Source organism: Salminus brasiliensis, chromosome 3, assembly GCF_030463535.1.
Source record: "Salminus brasiliensis chromosome 3, fSalBra1.hap2, whole genome shotgun sequence".
NCBI classification, from domain to species: domain Eukaryota; kingdom Metazoa; phylum Chordata; class Actinopteri; order Characiformes; family Bryconidae; genus Salminus; species Salminus brasiliensis.
Window position 1 is genome coordinate 6149162 of NC_132880.1, and position 23373 is coordinate 6172534.

The 23373-nt window shown below is 44.0% G+C and overlaps 1 protein-coding gene across 1 annotated transcript in view; it reads right to left on the reverse strand.

Annotated features, from left to right (window-relative positions):
• s1pr2 (sphingosine-1-phosphate receptor 2) overlaps nucleotides 1-11980 on the reverse strand; it is a 28725-nt gene extending 16745 nt beyond the window's left edge. The window contains exon 1 of the mRNA XM_072675303.1: nucleotides 11437-11980. The gene's annotated coding sequence lies outside the window, so the exon portion shown is untranslated. The remainder of the gene's footprint in view (nucleotides 1-11436) is intronic.
• Between the last annotated feature and the right edge of the window lie 11393 nt (nucleotides 11981-23373).

Genomic DNA, 23373 nt, shown 5'->3' on the forward strand with positions numbered 1-23373 from the left:
CGTGGAAGCTCAGTGGCAGATAGTGGTGTTATCTGTTGCGCCACACCAACCACCCTACACTACAGGTTACTGAGTATAATATTAACTAAACAATATTAAACATTGTTCATGTCTACAATTCAATACGATCAGGGTGGCTTCGACTGCTTCCAATATGGGCTCCAGGACAAAGAAAAGTCAAGATGCTTGCCTTCAGACATCTGAGACATACATCTGAGTCTCACTTAAAGTTCAAAGAGCTCTTGGTACTAATCAGGTTTTCAACACTGCCGCTAGGTAAGTAGGGGCTGGTCCATTTAGGCATTTGTAAGCCACCACCAGAGTTTTATATCTATTGTGGGCAGCTACAGGAAGCCAGTGAAGATAACACATTAGAGTAGGAGTAGAGGAGATGCCTAACTGTGTTGAGCTAAATAATCTCAAACTTGTTTATGTGGTTTCTGACCCCGCATGACACTGAACATGCCTGTGTCTTCCACACAAAATATTGAAAAAAAGTGTGCTGCACAAATAACCAGGTACGTCATCTAGTGTTAGAACCTACATGGACAAATTTGTTGGAGCTGATGCCATTCGAGGCACGATATGCCTGAGGAGTGAATGTGTTACGATTTAGGCCTGACATTTGTGCAATGCTAACAAACCACTGGCCTTTATCCTTACAGCTCCAGCGCAAAAATCTACAGTTTTAGGCTCAAGCATACAAGCATTGGCAGTGATCAACGTGAGCCTGGAGCCGTACAGCAAGACCTGCAAGTCTCAGGCTTAGAAAGTACACAGATCAGCTGCTGCGGTGAGCAACTGAAAAAAAACAGCTAGACAGGAGATAGTTTTCTGCGATATCTCAAACATGGGAGCTCTGCGACAACCACAAGAGAGAGACTAAAAGTATAAATGCAGCGACATAAACATCTCTATCTTTGCACACTTTGTCAACTTGCTTAAGCTTGCTCCAGGCAGGCCTGGTGAAAAATGAGAGCGGCTGGGAAGAGCTCGCTGCTCAAGGAATGAAGACTGATTTAAGGGTGGCGCTCTAGACGGTCCTTTGTTCTTAGAGCCTGCGCTTAAGGATAATATCTGCCCTTTCATTTTTAATATATTCGTCTCAACTGGTTGGGGGGTGGGGGGTGGGGGTGCAAAGCTACGCAGGAAGAAAGAGATTTTTATCTTTGCATCTCTTAATGGATCCTCTAATGAAGCATTTGTTTTTGACTGAGGTAAAGCGAGCGTCCCTGGCCGAGAGAAAACTAGCACGACGAGAGAGGGTGGCACTGTGCCATGTGCCTCGTGGACATGACTCTGCTATGGTAATCTAGGGGAGATTTGGAAATTCGTTAACGATTTTACTCTGCTGACTTTTCTTTTAGGTGGAAGGTGGGGTTGTGGGAGGAGCAGCGGGAGGCCGTTTGGCCACAGTTTCCTCTTACAATACTGGGCAATGCCATGTTGCTAAAATGTGTTCTTTCCTTTTCTGTTCTTCTCTCCGGATCTCTCTTGCTTTCTTTCTCCCTTGCTTTCACATTCATACACCCCAACACATACACCAACACGTACGTCAACACATGCATCAACACCCACACATATGCATGAATGCACACCCACCCACCCATGCACTAAAGGACAGTGTATGAATGCGACAGCGTGAGAATTAACTGCTATGATGATCACAGTTTCCAGTATTACTGTGCTGCAGATAGCAGCCTTCCTGCAGTAGTTATGTGGTAGTTCTCTGCTAACAATCAGCAAACAATCAAATAATGAGGTGCCTTTGCTGTCACTCAAACTTGTACAGTACCGTGATATTTCTATCTTAGCATATTTCAGCTTAAGAGCGTGGTCAAAGCCCCTAACCACTAGCCTTGGAACAGTAGAGTTATGACATAGTTTAACATCACCATGTACTGTTAAAAACAGTACATCTCACACACACACACTCACACACACATACTTGCTATCTTTTTATCATGGTTTATTTATGGCTGCTGTTTATTTGCTGGCGGGTTCTTAGCATGTGGGTGAGAGCATCCACGAACAAAGGGGTGTGTAAAGAGGGACACTGCAGAGCCGCAGGAGCGGCAGCCTCAATGATCGACAGCCCCCCCAATCTGCCCCACGGGGGGCCAGTCGGCACAGGGGAGGGGGGTGGGGGTGGAGAGCCTCCAAGGCAATTAGTGTAATACATTCACTCAGACCAATCCTGTCAACCCTGAGCACGGCATGTCTAATTACACGTGCCCCCACATTGCCCCATTTTGCATATCCTCTTCTCAGTTTTCCTTCATCTCACGCGCTGCTATGAGGACCATATCCAGCTTCCACCACACACACACACACACAGACACACACACATGCTCTATCTTCTGTCCTCTCTCCTACATTTAAACCTCAGCACGGAGATCAAAGCCAGGAGCCACAACGAGGTGATTAAAACACATCTGGGAGTCGGAGCCGCGATCCTTCGTCCACCAGGATGTCATTACACTAGCAGCTAATGTCATGTTTCCTCGTTACTACGTTTTCGAGGGGCTCCGCTGCTGATTTAAGCATGTCTAGACGGGGCTTTCAATGTGCCAAAATAGGCCAATCTAACCATGAGACAGGGCCATGTAGGGGTCACAGGCCAGAAACGCGGAGGTTACGGACGCCACACTCAAAATGTTTTTATAGAAATGAGCGTACTGAACCACGATGAAGCTCACAAGCATAGTCATTTCGTATACTGGTGGTTTGACACAGGGTTTGACCCTGAGATGTGAAGCACCCTGGCACTGAAGTACGCTGAAGTAGATCTGGCGATAGAATCAGCCAGCCTGATTTGGGGCAGCGTATCTGAAAGCTGCTCTCACGTTTCATCAGCGCTGCTTTTCTCACACTCTCTTTTCTTGCACTCTATCCCACACACACACACACACACACACATCCGTTAATGAAAGGCCCTGAATGAAAATCATGTTAGCTTTGTCTGGCACCCCCGCTCCAGTTCCATGCTGTCACCATAAGACGGACCCCGCCCCTGCTCATATTCTCCAGCTTTATCAGGAGAAGTGTCTGTCTGTGTGTATCTGTGTGTGTGAGAGAGAGTGAGGGTTTGTGAGTGTGTAAGCGAGAGACCTCACAAAAGAAACAACACTGTACAGTCCACATTTGCACAAAAAATGCAGCGCTGATAACACATTATGGGTTGCTATCTTTCAGAATCAGAAATTGACAGAACACAAAGCAGACCGGATGAGTGAACGGATGAAAGGGAAAAAAACAAGAAAGAAACGAGCCGTCCGCTGTTGTGGTGTCGCTAGCTGTGACATTAAAAGTTCTCTGTAAAACATAAACATACATAAATACAATGTGAGAACTGGCTGGATCTCAAGAAACCAAGAATGATCTTCCAGTCCTTCTCAGAGCCCATTGACATGTGGGAGACTCACCAGGGTGCACATTAATGCATAACACACTCACTCACACATACAAACACACACAAAAAGTGATATGGACCATGCTCCCAAGAGGAAACTTGAAGGACTTGGAAAGCTCTGAACTCTTCCAGAATGCTTGCGATCCCTTAACTTTCCCACTGGGTGTGGCTAAGGCCTCTGTTCACGCCATTGATCTGGAGCAGATCAAATTCAAACAGTGTTGGTTTTCTGAAAGCACTATAACACATATTACATAATAAGATGGTACAGCAAGGACCACAATCACCGCTTGCTCTTACAGTTCGAGATCTTATCAGTTTTTAGCTATTCAGCCAGGGCTGGAGATTGTAACTAGCTGAGAAAAGCAATGGCCTGAAATTGTATATTCAGAACACACTCATACTTATACACACACACACACACACACACACACACCTATACACACAAAAAGCAGCTCCTTTGGTGAATGTATTGCTTTTGCAGTGCAGAGATAAGCTTTTCACCCAAAAGAACCTTGAGAACTAGCAACATATACTCATCAATGATAGTGAAAGATAAGTGTTTTCCTCCAGTCGCACTAAGCTGCTTGATAAAACCGCAAAGGCCAACCATGCAAAAAACAAAATGCTGTGGACAGTTGTGTGAATACTAAGAACTACACAACAACCTTAAATTCTGAGTATTCTGAGAACTTGTGTTTCACCGTGCATCATCACTGGTTCAAATCCCGGGTCATGCTACCTGTTATCTGCAGCTGCAGCCTGAGAGAACACAATTGGCCTTGCTCTCACTCGGTGGGTAGAGGGCTCTCTCCCAACATCACTTTAGTGTGATGCTGGATGGCATGAGTGTCTGCTGGCTGATGCATCAGAGCTGGGTACGTTGCATCGGCAGCAGTTGGAAAAGAAGTGGTGGCTGGTTGCACATGTGTCGGAGGAGGCATGTGTCAGTCCTCACCCTTCCAGTGTCGGGAGCATTACACATGATGGGGGGAGTGCTAATGAGTCTTGGGTTCAAAAACAGTATTATTATTGCTATACTGAAATGATTTAAAAAGCCCATATAACTAAATAGGGCGACATAGTATTTCCAGTATTATTTACTGGAGGAAACTGTTCTATCTAGAGCCCTTTTGAACACATCAATTAATTATTGTATGGTTTTTCATATACATCCTTTTAAAATGGGTTCTATGTAAATCCCAAAAAGGGTTTTGCTATTGTCCAAGAAGTACAGTTCGGTCAGCTCCAAACATTGCCATATCAAGATTGGAGGAAAAATAATCCTGTACATTAATTGACTAATCAACAAAATAATCAACAGATTTATACAAAACCGAGAAAGGTATATCAAGAACTCTGTGAGAACAGAAGTTAAAAAATGTGAACGAGACACGGTGGAATTTTAATGAACGTCGCCATGTGTGCGCAAGAGGCCGCAGAAGACTGGGAGCTATTGTCCAAGCCCCTGCACGTCCATGCATGTGTGTGTTTTTGGGTCTTATCACTGTGCGTACATCTTATCAGTGACCCATGTGTTTGTCACGGGCCACTTCAGGGTGCACTGCGCTCAATAGCTCAGGAACGTCGAGTAGCCACTAAACAGCAGAAGAGGCGAAAGAGACGGTTACACTAGAGTGCCAGTTTTTTTAATGTTATTAAGTAATAACTGGTATTAAGATTTCAACACTCGCAACAAGCTCTGAATTGGAAAGAGAATGTAACTCATTAAACAGACAACGTTATGCAAGATGACCAGTTGCAGCCTCATCCCGCTTCAGTTAAGGACCAGTGAGGAACACTTGTGTAATCTTTGATCTTCTGTTGCATCACATAACTATGCAATGGTTGAGCCACACAAGCCAACTGTAGCATGTCCCTTGAGAACAAGAGCCTGGAGAGCCCGTCCTTTTTTAATGCTAAACGGCACGGTGGCCTGGGCAGGATCCATCTTTCATTGCCTCTCATGGACATTCATGACTCTGCATTACCATGTGGATGGGTCTAATCCCATCACAGAGGGCTGGGCTGAAAGGACGGGCTCGACAGAGACAGATCAGAAAGTCGCTGCTCTGCACAAACCCCCGACTCTTTCAGCAGTGCCTTCGCTGACCCATCCAGCTCTTGCGCTCCTGCTATCCCTCTTCTCTGCAACCCAACAGGGGGGCGCTGCACCAGCTTCTCCAGCTGCACAAACAAAAGCAGGCAGGGAAACAATGCAGTATCTGCTAAGCGGGAAGGGGGGGGTTGTGTGGGGAGGCCCGGTGCGCCCCTATATCGGCCTACCTGGCCCAGTTTTCCAGCAGCAGAACCAGGAAAGTGTCTGAAGACAGCAGAAAACCACAACGGCAATGTCTTGACGGAGCACTTCAAGCCACAAATCCATCAGAAAATACTTTATGGCTTCATGCTTCAGTAACACAAGAAAGGTTTCCAAGCCTCTTTGTGGCCAGGAAAGTGGAAAACATTATCATAGTAGTGTGGGAGAGAGCCAGATGTGGAGCATTATGTCCTGGTGCAAAGATTGCACCTGTTTTTTTTCCCTCTAATGCTGTAAAGCTGTGGTCTCATAATGGCAACGTACAAGACTTCAACCATAACTTATAACGCTCAAAGCAAATCATTTAATGCACAGTTTAGAGAGTGGAGAGGTTTGCACAGACTTGACTGGTTGTGATGACTCACTCAAGAGCTTCCAACAACAGCAAAAGCTTGCTTTTGTGGGTGGGAAAACAGATAAGATTAAAGTTGGTTTATGCACGACTGCTTGTGTTTAGATTCTGTTATGAAATATAGGCTCAGAAGCTGAAATAAAACAGCAAAAAGTTGGATGGGCCTTTTAAAGTTCTTCCATTTTCTCATAAGCTGAAAACTCGGCCTACCCTAAAATGGCTAAAGTCTCTCCCTAACTGAATCTCTGCTCAGTAAATATTTATAGTTTTCCCCCTAGAGCCCTGACTACATCTGTCTGCGGAAGACAGACAAATTGTGCTGGGTGTCTGGACTGTATACAGCATAAATTGCGGGACGTGTTTTCGATTGTCGCCAGTGCTGAACGAATGTGAGCTACTGTTTATAAGACAAGGCAGCAGGGGGAATGGAGAGCCGCGTGTGTGCTCGAGGTGAACAGGCGGAGGACGGGGAGTGTGTTGTCGGGGCACTCCTATTTCTTGGCACAGACACTGAGAGCTCCGGCTTGCTGGCTGTGAGTTGTAACTTGCCGAGCAGCAGCAGCAGCAGCAGCAGCAACGTCTTGAAACAGAAGGCGTTTATTTCGCTGCAGCTGCCACACCCAGGGAAAAGTGTTTTTCAGACCAGGCGGTGAGGAGCGGAGGGAGGGAAGGAGGGAGCATGTGCATGCTGGCTCGAAGCGGTCAAAGTGGTGAAAGCCTTATGGCTCAGGCAAACACTTTAGTCCTGATTAATATCGCACAACTGCCATCAACACATACAGAGCTCTCAGAGATGGCATGTATTGATTAGCGCGAGAGGGGAAAGCGCTGCCCTGGTTTAACACCAATAATCTTCCCCATGAAGCTTCAGAGCACATCGATTAGTGTTATATGGTGGGGAGTGGGTAGAGCGATGGGTAGATTCCCACTTATGCAATGATCATCGGACTATGACTACATCTGGAAAAGCAGTAAGCATTGTCAGCTTGGTTCTCAACCCAGTACACTCTCCCTAAACAACTTTTGTGAGATCTTTTCAATTGGTAAAGAACCTTTACACCAAGGGAAGGTACTCAAGTCTTTGTAAGGTTCTTCACACTTACACATCTCTATCACAGAAATGCTTCTTTAATGGTATTGCTCAAAAAAACACTTTTCGTAGCACCTACAGGAAATCCCAGCCAAGTCTCTCGCTACATGAATCTCTGCTCAGTATGATATTATAATTTCTTTGAAAAACACAATACACCTTTCTAAGTATTTTATGAGTATGCTTACCACATCAACAGCACTGAGAAATTATGAGCAGGTAAGCAACAACAGTCAGTGTATAATAAACAGTGTAAACAATTTTTTTAAATCAACAGAAATGACTGGCTTTTAAAAAATATAATGTGATTCCTGAAAGCAGTAGATGCATTTAGTTAATAGGTAAAAAATCTGGCCTTTGTCTCACTGACTACATGTTTAAACAAGTAACCGCATGAATAGGCCGACAAGTCACGATACCAGTAGTGTTTTATCGCCACTTTGATGAAACAAATCTGTAATAAGCACTTACCAATCTAAACTATGTTTAGCTTGAATACAAACAGGACAACCAAGAAAAAAGGCAGCCTCATGGCTCTTTTAGGCACTGAAAGAAAGCCTACAAACATTCGGAAAACGCCAATTCTACACACTGATCCATTTCACTGTGGCTAACATGAACTGACACTTTAGACGTTTGTCCAATGTCCAATTTATTGTTTAAACGTATAGAAGTGTCTTCAAGTCTCAATGTGGAACTGTATTTTTGCCAAATCATCCACCTAGCCTAAACCCAGGTGAAATCAGAGCAGACACACTAAAGCTGTGGACCAGCTGGGGATCCCAAGAGGCCGTGTTGGGAAACTCGGTATTAGTTTATTCCAGTATTTGGAAAATTGTCTGGTTTTCCCATCATCCATGGGATTAACAAGTTTCTTTTGTTCTCAAAAATTCTCGCAGGACCGGCCTTGAGTACGGCCAACACAAGGGATCTAAACTCCCCCAGTGACAGCTCCCTCCTGTCCTTCTCTGCTCCTGCTGCCAAAACCCTCTGCTTCAGAGTCCTTGAGGAGTTGCTCCACCCACACAGAGACACAGCTCCACCCGTAACCCCCCCCACGTGACCGAGGCCAAAAATCCCACACTTCCAGTTCCCACCAGTGCCTAACCTCCTTCATTTGTTTATCCTTCCGTTCACTTATACATCTGTTTATTTGTCCGCCTGTTTGTTTAGCTTCATTTCTCATGCAAGGCTCAAAGTCCTGCCTTTAGCAGAAGTGGTCAAGATACATGTGTGACCTTGAAATACACAAGCCACGTTCATAAGGAACAAATTTCCCTCTCAAACCGCCGGCCTTGAGGGAAAGTTGAAATCCGGGTCACTAAAGCCCTGTTCTCACCTACAACCACTTTCGGTAACTGTGATTTAGAGAGGTCTGCGTTACCGTGCCAATGAGACCAGACTATCACGTCATTTGTGTTACAGTTCAGTGTTGAGTAACACCCCCGAAGTGAGATGAAATAAAAGGAACTAACTCAACACGCTGTGCCAATAGGTCTACATCAATGTGTCAACAAGCCCCTCAAACGTTTGCTGCATCTGCCTCAAGTTGTTTATTCTTGGCTAATCATTTCTCTTGCGTACATTTATGACCTTAATAAAGTTTGTTTAATTAAGGACAGTTATCTACGAGTCAGTAGTTCACTAAGTGATACGAGTTCATGAGTTAATCATCAACCTAGAGACTCCTAATCTGATGATCGGATCCCTAGAAAGTCTTTTCGGTGCAAGTAGGAGTCCAGTACTGAACGTTATTCATGCTATTCTTTACCTGTAAGACATAAGCTGCCCACAATGTCATAATGAATGTAGAGTCATGACCAATGTTACGAATGCAAGGTCAATTTCAGTGTAACAGCTGAGGTCATGCAAAGAATCATGGGTATCTTGGTTTCAAACTGGGGCACGTTCATACTGTTCACACAGACTGTGGCCACAGCTGGACGTCTCTTTCAAACAGAGCCTGCGAGTGAATGCGAGTGTGAAGAACACCGTCAGTGGACAGCAGAAGAGGCGAGGTCGGCTTTATTCAGCTGCAATGAAACAGGGGCTCACATGAGAAAAACCTGGCGACAGGTTCAACTTGACCCATATCAGGTTCTATATGTCCTGTCCTGCTGCAGCACTGAAAGCAATTAACCCATTGACACCTGAATTGCGACATCTCGCAGCCCGACAAAGCAAGTCTGCTCTCTCGTCCTAGCCATCAATGAACCTCATTTAACACCTGATATTCCAGCCTGGCTCCATCTGTCCTTGGAAACGATGTTATCATCACGTAGACACGTTCGCCCTTCTTTACATAGCTCTCAGCGACTCCCTTGTGCTTCTGGGTGTGTTGTTTAGAAGGTCTGCTGCGGTCTTGGACCAGACGGATAATTCAATCGAGAGTCCAGGGAGAACGGCCTAATGGTTAGCACACACACACATTACCCAACATCTGCAATGCAGGGAATGATGGACGATGAACACCTTTCGTCACAGCAATAATGAGCATTTCCTCCTCCATATCAGGTTATCTGTGGAACAGAGGCGTCTCGTACCAGAAGAACTGATGAACAGACTGCACACCCCCCACCAAAACCCCTTCACACTCTCTCGCCCTCTCTCTAACCATTTGTCTCTCTCCCTCTGACACTGAAGCACTGAAGAAGGCTCAACCCTGCCCTGATGGAGTCACATGTTTCATTAACCTCTATCTCTGCCTATCCTCGCCTACTCCTTTCATCATGACTTGACCCTGGTCCAGGTCCTCCTCAAAATAGGAGACGAGGATATCTCCGGCCCAAGATCTGCTTGAGCTGACCTACATGCGTTCCACAGTCTCGCTTCACAATAACCAGCTCACATGTGGAATGTCGCCCTAGTCAAAACACCAGAAGCAGGGCTTTGGGAGTCAAGCTTCACCGTGAATGAAGGTCTAGACTTGCCATTCTCACTGTCTGGGTGTGCAAAAAACAGGAACTTTGAGGGGGGTTTTTAAGAGTTTCGGGAGCTCTCCACAGGCCCCACATATGCAGACACGGCCCTCTCTCCCCAAAATAATGGAATAATAGAGTCTTTTGTCTTATTAATACATCCTTCAAGAACAATGCAAAGCATTGGTGGATGGGCAAATCCTCCAAACTCTCAAAAGGGAGGAGGAGGAGGACGGAGGACGAGGGAGGGGGTGTCTTACAACAGCTAGCTACATAATATAGACTAGCACCCTGCCATGCATGGGCAAACACACTCCCGTCCTCTTTGTCAAATCAGTGACCACAATACACATTGCGTGGAGCAGGAACTGAGCTAGAAACCCACAGGTTGATGGTTAACAACATAACACACATATTAAAATGGTGGCAGAGTAAACAAAATCAGAACGTGGTCGGAGTTGATCGACCAAACATCTATAGATAGCTACTTCGGGCTACCTGGACAGTAGAGTGACAGTAGCTGTATCGCGACATTAACGGGAATGCTGATAAGGCCGTGTAGAGGCGATAACGTTATCTGCGGTTTCGACGGACGTAGGGAGTTCGACTACACAGCATGAAGAGAAGTCTGAGTGAAATGTAGCTACACGGCGGTCGAGAGACATAGAGAGAGAGCGCGGAACAGAAAGAGAGAGAGAGAGAGAGAGCGCGGAACAGAAAGAGAGAGAGAGAGAGAGCGCGGAACAGAAAGAGAGAGAGACATAGAGAGAGAGCGCGGAACAGAAAGAGAGAGAGAGAGCGCGGAACAGAAAAAGAGAGAGAGAGAGAGAGAGAGAGAGAGAGAGAGAGAGAGAGAGAGAGCGCGGAACAGAAAGAGAGAGAGAGAGAGAGAGCGCGCGGAACAGAAAGAGAGAGAGAGAGAGAGAGAGAGAGAGAGAGAGAGAGAGAGAGAGCGCGGAACAGAAAGAGAGAGAGAGAGAGAGCGCGGAACAGAAAGAGAGAGAGAGAGAGAGAGAGAGAGAGAGCGAGCGCGCGGAACAGAAAGAGAGAGAGAGAGAGAGAGAGAGAGAGAGAGAGAGAGAGAGAGAGAGCGAGCGCGCGGAACAGAAAGAGAGAGAGAGAGAGAGAGAGAGAGAGAGAGAGAGAGAGAGAGAGAGAGAGAGCGCGCTCGTTCGTTCGTTCTAACGGCGACGGTTAAAGTCCGTTAACCGAGCGGAGAAATTCAAATATTTAAAATTTAACGGCACACATTTCGTTCAGGGCTTTCTCAGAGCCGCACGGCATTTCCAGTCTCTTCTCAGAAAACACGACACCGACACGCTGACTGTCGCTGAAGTTACTCACCCCATGTGCGATGCAGAGGAGAGGGGGAAACCGTGTGCTCCTGCCCGCGGTAAAACTTCACTCACATTCAGCGTCGTTCATTCCTGGCGGACGTTAGAGAACTGCTAGCTTACGTTGCCGCCAACCGAAACTTTCGCCGCGTCGGTAGGTACCGGGCTCCAGACAGCTCTCCCACAGTCCCACGGTCAGCTCGGACTGGCGTCAAAGTGTACGGAACAACCGTATCGTTTAAAGCAGACGGCGGTAAAATCCCGGCTTTGTCTTTGTCTTTTTTAGCGGTAACGTTTATTCCACGGAGAAGCCTAATGCGCGCGCTCGCACGCACGCTCCCTTGCTCGCTCGCTCGCTGGCTGATGAAGTCACTCAACAACAGAACCTCGAGCTCCCGCAGCAAGCAGCACACGTCAGGGGAGGCGCGAGCACAACTCTCTCCCTCTTTCTCTCTCTCTCTCACACACACACACACACACGCACACACGCATCCTCATACATACACACATACACGCACATGCACGCGCTCTCGCCCCATAGAGCTCGAGCAGAGAGCTCAGATTGAAGCTAGCGCTAGCTGCACGCTGAGGGTGTGTGCTGTGAATGAAGGGAGTGATAAAAGGGTGAAATGGTAAAAAAAAAGGATTGCTTTTTGTTTGTACAGCCAGTAAAAAAGAAAGTTTGAGGGGGGAAAACGCTTTTTTTTATAGTAGGATTTTATTTTCGCCCTTTCCCCAGGGTCCAAATGAGCTCCAGATGTTTTTCTCTCTCTCTCTGTGTGTGTTTTTTCGGTTTCCACCTCCTCACTTCCTCCCTCCTCGTTGAAAATCGTGTGCTTCCTCTCACATAGAAATTTGACTGAGCTGGGATTTTCTGTGAGGTTTATGTTATTGGGCTACTGGACCACGAAAGGGCTGAAACTTCTAATGGATATTATAGAAATGTGTTAAAATGGGAAATACTCTGTTCTGGAGGAACTTGCTGTGTCAGGTTTGTGCACAGTGGGTGATAGGAACCAGGTGTATGAAGCATGCTTTCTACAAGTTGCCTCTGGGAAGGTTATCATGGGCCTGCATGGTTGCAGATACGTTGCCTGATTGTTATTATGGGCCTACATGGTTGCAGATACGTAGCCTGATGGTTATTATGGACCAACATGGTTGCAGATACGTTGCCTGGTGGTTATTATGGGCCTACATGGTTATGAATATGTTGACTGATGGTTCTAATGGGCCTACATGGTTGCAGATACATTGCCTGGTGGTTATTATGGGCCTACATGGTTATGAATATGTTGACTGATGGTTCTAATGGGCCTACATGGTTGCAGATACGTTGCCTGATGGTTCTAATGGGCCTACATGGTTACGAATACTTTGGCTGATGGTTCTAATGGGCCTACATGGTTGCAGATACGTTGCCTGGTGGTTATTATGGGCCTTCATGGTTGTAGATACGTAGCCTGGTGGTTATTATGGGCCTACATGGTTGCAGATACATTGCCTGATGGTTCTAATGGGCCTACATGGTTGCAGATACGTAGCCTGATGGTTATTATGGGCCTACATGGTTGCAAATATGTAGCCTGATGGTTATTATGGGCCTACATGGTTGCAGATACGTAGCCTGATGGTTATTATGGGCCTACATGGTTGCAGATACGTAGCCTGATGGTTATTATGGACCAACATGGTTGCAGATACATTGCCTGATGGTTCTAATGGGCCTACCTGGTTGCATATACGTTGCCTGATGGTTCTAATGGGCCTACATGGTTGCAGATACGTAGCCTGATAGTTATTATGGACCAACATGATTGCAGATATGTTGCCTGATGGTTCTAATGGGCCTTCATGGTTGCATATACGTTGCCTGATGGTTATTATGGACCAACATGGTTGCATGCAGATACGTTGCCTGATGGTTATTATGGATCAACATGGTTGCATATACGTTGCCTGATGGCTATTATGGATCAACATGGTTGCAGATACGTTGCCTGATGGTAATTATGGGCCTACATGGTTATAAATACGATCCCGGGTGATTATTATGAGCCTACATGGTTACAAATACGTTGCCTGATGGTTCTAATGAGCAACATGGTTACAAATACGGTGATTATTATGGGCCTGTATGGTTGCAAATATGTTGCTTGATGCCTCATGCATTGTTTCATGATAGTTCTGAGAGAAAATCTAAAAGGGTACGTTAATAGACTTCCCATTCAGTAAAAAAAGACCTGGCTCCATATTTCTATGGGGTTTACATTGAGAGAGTTCTTGACCAAAACAAATGTGCCAAATAGTCAGTTTAAGTTATTACATGGTTATGAATACATTACCTGATGTCTCTGAGATATGTTTCTCTACAATAATCCATTTTCACATAAATGTCTACATTTCTGAAATTGCAAAAATGTAAAAAAATGAATAGACTTCCTATTCAGTAAAAATGACCTGGCTCCATGTTTCTATGAGGGTTATATTGCCTGAATTGTGCAAAGGGTAGATTATACAAACCAGGTGCAGAAAGCATGGTTTCTAAAAAAGTTATTATGGGCCTACATTGTTGCAAATATGCTGCTTGATGCGTCATGCATTGTTTTGCGATAGTTTTGAGAGAAAACTTGTTGCCTAAAACAGATCATTTGTACTTAAAAATATGATTATCAGCATTACATTGAAATAATCGAAATATGAAATAAAATTTACCACCATTGTGAAAAAAACAAAACAAAACAAAGTTTGTCTACAATTAACTATTTCACATAACTCTTACTCTGAATTACTTTTCTGAGCATCGAAAACATTGAATTTATAGAAATAAACTTCCCCTGAATTAAAAAAAGAGTTCTATATGGTTTACATTGCTAGACTACAGGATAAAGAAGGTGCAGAAATGGGCATAATATTAAACATTAAAAAGGGAGCTGAACTGATTTGTCTAAATTTCTGCATAATTAAATCATTAACGTGTGAACCAGGTTGTTCAGGGTGGTTCGATGGGAAATACTCTGTTCTAGAGAAACTTGCCAAGTCAGAATTGTGCACAGTGGGAGTGATAGGAACCAGGTGTACGAAGAGTGTACGAAGAGGAAAGTTATTACATGCTTATGAATACGTTGCCTGATGCTTCATGTACTGTAAACAATAGTTCGATAGAGAGAAAAATTCAGCCTAAAACAAACATATAATATTTTTAAAGGCATGTAGGCTGAGGAGAGGTACATGCAGGGTGTTATAAGTACACCAGTACCCAGAAAACGTTTTTCAATTCATATTCCTCATGATTATATACCATTATCAGGATACTTCCAAGTTTTATAAGAGGGTTCACTGTTCGTTTTGATAGTAATGATTAGTGATCTCGGCCTTACAACCCGTTTCCATTCACCACCACTGTAAAGAAATGAGAGTTGGTACGTTTCTCTACAAACAAGCATTTCATATATATTTCACTCTGAAATATTTGTTTTACATCTAAAACACTAAATTTTGTAGAAATTGAAAAAGCCTATAGACTTTCTGTTTAAGTAAAAACAGACTTGGCTTCACAGCTTGCCCTGACCTTTTTTGACCTTTCCTCGGCCTGTTTAGATTATGACTGCTTGTTTGTTTGGGGTAGAACCAAAGATTAAGAAGAAGCTAAGCTGAGCACCTTGTTTTGTGTGATTAGCTGGAAACATACAGAATAATAAAAAAAAAGATAGCAAATGATTCATTCCCTCTCACTCTCTCTCTCTCTCTCTCTTACTCACACACTCTCTCTCACTCTCTCTCTCTCTCTCTCTCTCTCTCTATATATATATATATATATATATCTTTATCTCTCTCTCTCTCTCCGTGTCTCTCACTTTCTGTCTCTCTCTTTATCAAGGTGTGTGTGACTTTCTAGTTTGTGCATGTGTGTAATCCTTATTCTTTTTTTCTGTGCTCGGGCGGCCCGGGCTTGTTTGTTATTGGGGTTGTGTTGCATCGTGCCTTGTCATGAAAGAAAAAAAAAAGCACACTGTGTGAATTGAGCCCTACAGTAAAAAAATCCAATCACACAAGTGATGACGAGGCTCTGTTAACACAGAGCAGACACATGCTCCAGGGTGAATGACATGCCGTCAGCCTCGCTTTGACTCATTGGTGAACTTTTCTTTAATATGGAAATCACAGTCAGTTCTTGCTTCAGTTTACCACATTAGAATGAAAAGGGAATTCCACTGATTTGTCAACATTTACGGCATAAATGCAATAAGACATGAACAAAGTAATGAACAAAGAGTGGTTTGGTGTGAACACTTTACAGTGCTGGTCAATAGAACCAGGTGTAACAACACCTACAACACAAATACAGACAACCTACAAATATCTTTATATGTAAGTTCATGGCAAAGATGATGGTAAAATAATGCTAAATCTGAAAAAAAAAAAAAAAAAATAATTATTGGGCAATATTTTGTCTTGCCACCCCAGCATGCATCTCTCTACTGTGAATATATTTGAAAAATTACATTTTACATGAAAAAACTGAACTGAAAACTGTCATTCAACAATAACTCAGGCGTCTCCGACAGTGTATCCACAACCATTTTATGTGATAACTGTCTGAGATTTTACAGGTATTAAACCTCTCAAACAGCAAACGTCCATTCACCAGCGCAGTGAACAATTATCTATGAGCATCTTTCTCCAGAACCAAGCATCTCACACCAACCCCTTTCTAAATTAGGTTATTTCCATCCTAACACTTATCACGCAGAAATACTGACAAATCAGTGGAATTTCCCTTTATCAAAGATGCGTGTGAAGTGCTTGTGGCTTGAGCCGTGATTATTGTAACTCTTTTAGCTAAGGTGACGTGATATGTGAGATCCAACAACGCAGGGTTGCCGTGCACTGCTTCTGATTCAAACCCCAGCGCTGCTCTCAGCTCTGGCTGGAGAAGGGGGGTCAGGAACCCTGACCTCACTTCCTGTCGGTGCGTCTCACAGGCGCAGCATTGTCTGTGAGAATGTGACAGGGCTCATGGGACGCCACCACATCTGGCAGCTGTTTTGGCCACCCTCCTCCAGGAAGGGCCCCGTATGTACTGGGTGCTCTCCACAGGAAACTTGTTGAAAAGAAAAACGGAAAGAAAAAAAAAATCAGTCTTGCCCCTCCCATTTTCCGTAAGGTACATATGCATTAGCCTGCTGGAAGTTCCGCAGAAGCTTCCACCTTCAAAGGCACACGTCTGGTCTGCCACAGTTCAGTTTCCACCGCTAAGTTTCCTCTACTGACACATGTTCTGTTTTATGTGGCTTATGCTTTCACTGCCAGCAGCCCTTCATACTGCAATTACAAATGGTAGTCACTGTGGCGAGTATCGCACGTTGTTTTGTAGACAGTCACAACTATTGGTGGGTGGCTTCAAAACCTCAGATGGTCCATTTCTGTTTTTTTGGTCCTGTTCTTAGTGAGATATTAACATTCTGTAAATATTTTTTTCAAAAGCGGATGGTGTCCCTTTCGATAATGATGCTTTTGTTTTCATTTACAAGGAAATTATGGAGATTCTTACTGTATTTAAGGGGAACTCCACCAGTTTTTCCACACTTTCTGTATAATTCAGTGGTTGGCATGTAAGCAGAGTCATTCAGAGTGGTTTGGAGTGAAAGGGTGTATTGCAGAGAAACCTACCCTCACCAATGTCTTGACAGTGGTGGTATATAAAACCAGAGGTCACTTTATTGATTAATAATAATGAATAATTATTACTTATCTGCCTAATTATTACTTATACATATCGGCCTGCATGTACTATTCCACAATGAACATATGTAAAATAAATAAAACTATAATACAAATACTACTAATAAAAAACTATCATAACTATTATATAACAGTGTTTTGTGAGGCATCAAGCAGTGTATTTGTAACCATTTTTTGTATTTGTATTTTTCCATTGATAGTTTTTAGAGGCGTTCACCACCACTGCAAACACAATGTTTCTCTAGAACAGAACATTTTCACAGCACACCACTCTGAATTACTTAGTTCATATCTAAGCCATTAATTTTTGCAGAAATCTAGCACAATTGGTGGAATTCCCCTTTAAAGAGTCCAGCATGGATGGACCTACTTTTAGTATAGTATGCGCACCCTGGGGAGCTCATTATGAAGCCAGCAAGTGGTTTTCTCATGCTCTGTGTTAGTAAGTAGGCTTGCTCTTCTCATCCTACACTGACCGAATGTAGGACATAAACAAACTGTACAGTATACCATTGTAGTTTCTCCTAAACCCGGACATGCAGTAATTCTTTTCACTTTACTTTTCACATTAAAATCAGTCAATACAGCCTGATTTCCAACACAATTACCACACTGACTGATTTAATTACATATTTAAGGTGCCCTAGAAGGTCAAACTGTGTTTTTCTTGGCATAGCTGAATAATTAGAGTTGAGAGGTACGTGGAAGTGACATACCGTGAACCTCAAACGCTGCTGTGCCTTCCTTCAAACGGAAATCCAGCATTACTAAAACTGGACCAGAATACAGTATGATTGCAAGACTGTATTTGTGAGGCCTTTTCTTATTATATTTACATCCCCAAAGGTTATATGAGTCCAGACCACTAGCAAAAGCCCCAGCCAAAGCTGAAGAAAATGTTCAAACATGACGGCGACTTCAGGAGAATATGGTGTTGATATTGGAGAGCAGCTCATCACTGCCAGACTCTAGTTATGAGAAGGCAGGTTGGTACACGGATCAGCCCTCATGACGTAGTTTTTCCTGTATTAGGAAGGGGATCTTAAATGTGGCACAGACAAAGCCAAAGCTGGGAGGAGCAAGCTCTAGCTTTTACCATCTCTTCTCTTCAATTTCCGCATCCTCAAAAACAACAGGACTACCTAGCTATCCAGTAAGACTCTGAAATAATTACAGTGTTTGTGTTATCGTGTTAAAACTATCCTATGATTAATATTCAGCTCCTGTAGGCTTTTGGCGGTGGCGTAAACCAGCTAATGAAAGCAGAGCACTTTGGGGTTTTTTTTTCACAAGTTCTCCATAAAAGGAAAATCTGTTTTATTTTGAGGGAAAGTAACAGGGTGGTAAATAGGCTTGTTAAACAACATCAGGATTTTTAACCCCAACCAAAGTCATATCCTTACTGTTTATACATCAAATATCCACTGAAAATACTCAGTAATTGCATCCGTTGGCACCTTTAAACTAAACGCAGTACAGAATGAGGATATGCACTGATCCTATATGATACCTAACCCAACAGCAAGATTTCTTTTTTTTAAAAGTGGAACTACATCTGATCATTTCCCCTCTTAAAGTAGAGAAAACAGTCAGAGGCCTTCAGTCAAGCCTTCCCTTTTCTCGCTTACATGCCCAGTCCAAACCAGATAGCGGTATATTTATAGCCTATATATGCCTTCGTTATTAGTAGTCATGTGCTTCACTGCCATGTGATTCTTTTCAAAACTGGAGGCCCGACATGAACAAATTATCCACGCCTGCTCTCTATAAAATGGGCTCTGTTTGAAGTCAGATCATTTCCAGTGTTCAGATGAATGAGCAGATGATCTCCAATCCTTTGATAATGTTACTTTACGACTGTGAATTTGATGTTTTTCCTTTTCGTTTGGTCAATTACAAAAATCAAACACATTTGGCTCACGCAATCCTGGATTGGGTTTGTGGATTACACGTCATGCCCTCATGGTTATGAGGACACGCCTGGGACAGGCCATTATGATCCACTGTTAACCACTTTTACTCACTTTTGCACTGTTGCTCTGTGTACAGTTTGAGACTGTGGCAATGTGAGACTGTGGCAATGTGGTCAGTTTCAGACCACAGAGCAAATAATATGTAAATGTTTTGGAGCAGTAATCCTGATTCACCATGTCAGTGTCACTGCTGTGCGGAGAACACACCCCCACCAATGAATAGGTCAGCAGTGATCCTGTGGTCAGAAACTGCTCAGTGGGGGTGGGGACAGGTAACTACAGGTTTATTGTACATCGATAGACGAAGATTATAAAGTGGTCGGTGGTGTTTTTTTTTTGTTTGTTTGTTTGTTTTTCATTTTTATCCAATTTTTGATGGACAGTTACCCAACCCGCTTGTTAGTAATGCTCCAAACACTGGGAGGACAAGGACTGGCACATGCACAACCAGCCATTCCCTCTTTTTAAAGTGCTGCCGGTACAGCCATTTGTGCAGGTCTATGTATCAACAACAGTTTTAACTTGATGATTTACATAATCATTTACATGAATCAACACAAAATACCACTTTTATTGACGACTGTGTCCTCTTCTTCGCTGAATCCAGTCACTGGTTTAAAACACAGCATCTGGGTGCGACCTATCACAGTTAAGTGGGCGGGACGGAGCAGGCCTTATGTTACGCATGTACACATGCTCAAATGACTGAGCCTTTAATAAGCCAACAGTACATTCCAGGGATTGTGATTTTAGGGGGTTATTTTGTTAGAGGGGGGCATGTCAGGCAAGGGGAAGATTCCAATGGAGAACCTTTACCTAAACCAGTTAGTGTAGTATATATGTCCAGTATACAGGAACACAAGGCCTTTATTCAGTCCCTTTATGACAAGAGTCTTTAGTGCTTAGTAGAGCACCCTTTTACCTTTATGACCTGCTACAAACATCAAGGTTGGTTTTAGAAGAAGACCTGGAAGATTCTGGAGAGGCAGTCACAGTCACCTGAGACTCGAACCCCATAGAAAATCTTTGGTAGGATGTGAAGAAGGCGGTTGCAGCAGCAAACCCAAGAATTTTGGTGAACTGGAGGCCAATGTCCATGAGGAATGGGCTAGGATTCCTCAGGAATGCTGCCAAAAGCTGGTGTCTGGCTATGGATCACGTTTACAGCAGGTCATAACAGCCGAAGTATGCTGTAGTAAGCACTATGACGCTTGTCATGAAGGGGTTGAATAGTTTTGAGACTGCAGTCGTCATTAAAAGTGGACTTTGTGTTGGATTTGGAGCAGGAAGTTTGTACATTTTGCTAATAAACCTAATTTGCAATGGGGGGTGAATAATTTTGATTGCAACTGTATGCAAATCACTTTTGATCTGATGGCTGTTCTGTATTGTGCCTTGTTCAAGCAACAGTCCAGGTCTAAATAGACTATTGGGAATGGATGGGATAGTCTTTTATTAAAAAACAAAACAAAAAGGATAACTGCCATTCATTTAAACCTATTGCTTTTTTTTTTGGGGGGGGGGGTATATGGGGTACGGGGGTGGGGTGTTACTGGGCGTAGTACTGTCACTCCAGTCTTTTCGCCCCCATTACTGAGAGATTAAGCAGAGGCGCCTGGAGTCATGAAGGCTGATCTCTTTTCCTCACTAATCATCCATTAGTGGCTTAAGCGTGGGCTTTGCCACATGTTGCTAAGAGCTCACAGGTTATGAAGCAGAGGTGGCCCCGTCCACACCTACTGATCCTCTCCCTTTATCACCTCTCATCCTCATCCTCCTCTCCCCCCAAAGCCCAGGTTTCAGCCGTTGACCGTCTGTGTTTACGCTCCATGGCAGCGCCTTTCTTCAGGCAGGCCTGTGACCTCTCTGACTGGCCGTTTGTTTGGCAGGGAGAGCGAGGAACTCATTGTGGAAGGTGTTTATCCATCGTTCACGGCCCTGTTTAGGTTTATCTAAGCTAAGCCTCCGAGACGTAAATCATCGGCACATCGGTTATTAGCGCTCCTTCCCCTCCAGTGGGGCAATAGAAGTCCCGTATTATTGCAGCGGGGGCAGGCGCAGCAGTTCCCATGCTCTAATGTGTGTGTTTGTGTGTCTTCGCGCTGATTGCTATGTGTGTGTTTTCTCAGTGTTGGGTTTCATCCTGAATACGTCCTGGACTTGTCCTGTTCAGACAGAGGCTTGAGTGAGAAAGAGAGAGAGAGAGAGAGAGAGAGAGAGAGAGATAGTTATGTGGAGAGAGAAAGTGAGAGAGACATAGGGAGGGGTGGGCGGAAGGAGAGGAAAAATAAATAAATATCAGATATCAGATTGAGGCAGAGAGTGATAGACTGAAGATACAGTGAGAGAAAGAGAAAAAGGGAAGACAATAGATATGGTAGATTAATGCAGAAAGAGAAAGATCATAGAAAGATAGAAAGGAGAGAGAGATAGACCACAAGAGAGAGACAGAAAGAGATAGAAAGTGAGAGAGAGAGAGAGAGACATGCTGAGAGAGACAGGTACAAAAAGAGAGAAAGGTTGAGAGAAGGAGACTCCTGCCTGACCAAAACAAACAGCCTGACCAGCTTAGCTTTTGACCAGAACAGGGTATGTTTTCATTTGAGTGTAGCTGCTCTACAGGCATGATCAAACTGACCAAACTGGACCATGCTGCTTGACCAGCACGACCAAGCTGGTGGACTAGTATGACCAGCAAGACCAAACTGGTTGACCCGATTGATTGACCAGCATGACAAGCAAGACCAATCTGGTTGACTAGGATGACCAAGACCAAGCAGACAGGGGGAGAGGGCTATAGTCTCTAGATAGGCTAATGTCAGATGGAGAGAGAAAGGGAGAGAGACATATCAAGAAAGATGCAGAGAGAGAGAGTATGCAAGAGAAATGAGTGAGAGAGAAAAAAACGCGAGAGCTAGAGGATAGACAGACAGAAAGATATAGATAGGATATAGAGATACTGACATAGTGAGAGAGAGAGAGAGAGAGATAAAGATAAGGAGAGAAATATTGGAGGAAGGGGGCTGGAAACCCCAGAGATACACCAGGCAGACACAAGATTCGTGATTTCCTGAAGATTAGGCCATTATTTACAGAGCAGCACTCAGGAGTCCTTAACAAAACACACTCCAACCTGCAGATCCTCTCTCACACTCCTCCATATTAACACTGTTCTGGAGAAAATGATGTTTTCTTAAGCAGCTCTGCTCATCTGCTCCGTAATACGACACCAGCCTGCGACGTGTTCCAGCGCGAGTTGGAAATCTCAGCTTGCCATCGATTGTTTGGATGTGAAAGTCTGGTCTTCAAACATGTGTTTCATGATGAAGAGGGCTCTACTGCGTCTACCAACAGCCAACATGACCTTGCCTTGTTTGCAGGAAATATGGAGATAAGGACAATAGACATATGGGCGGGATGAGGGGCACCATCGGCAGTGCTGATATTTAATCTTTGAGCACCCGGAAGGGGGCAAAGGCGAAATCTGTTGTTTTGACCTGGAACCATATGGCAGCCGCCTGTGCCTCGTCCCCTTTGGCTTGGGAAGCAGACGTTGACAGACGTTTATTCTGAGGCTCGTGTCAGGGGGTGTACCTGAAGTTCAACCTTCAGGTGGGGGTATAGTAGGGATATCAGTCAAATTGGATTGGGAGTCATGCAAATCTCCAGCCTCCAGAACTGAATTGAATTGAGCTGAACTTAATAGAACTGAACTTGATTAAATCTAAAGCCCTTAGACCCTGTATGTAAGCCCACCTTTCACTCGTATAACTAAATTAGTGTCATCATATTTAACAACAGTTTTATAGGCCCTAAAATAGAACCCTGTGGGACTATAATAATCATTTCTGCAGTATGATTAAATAATAAATAACTAAATAAACCAGGTCATAATAACTACAATGGCAACAAAGCTGTTTTATTAATTTATGGGTGTCACAATGTTGATATGCATCAAAAGTGTAACACTTCATCTCCTGTTCTGAAAGTCATGTATCACATATGTGTCCTCTTTCGCTGAATCCACAGTCAGTGGTGTAAAACACAGCATCTGGGTGCCACCTATCAGAGTTAAGTGGGTGGGGACGGAGCAGGCCTTATGTTGCGCATGTACGCATGCTAAAATGACTGAACTTTTAATAAGCCAACAGTACATTCCAGGGATTGTGATTTTAGGGGGTCATTTTGTTAAAGGGGGCATGTCAGGCAATGGGAAGATTCCAATGGAA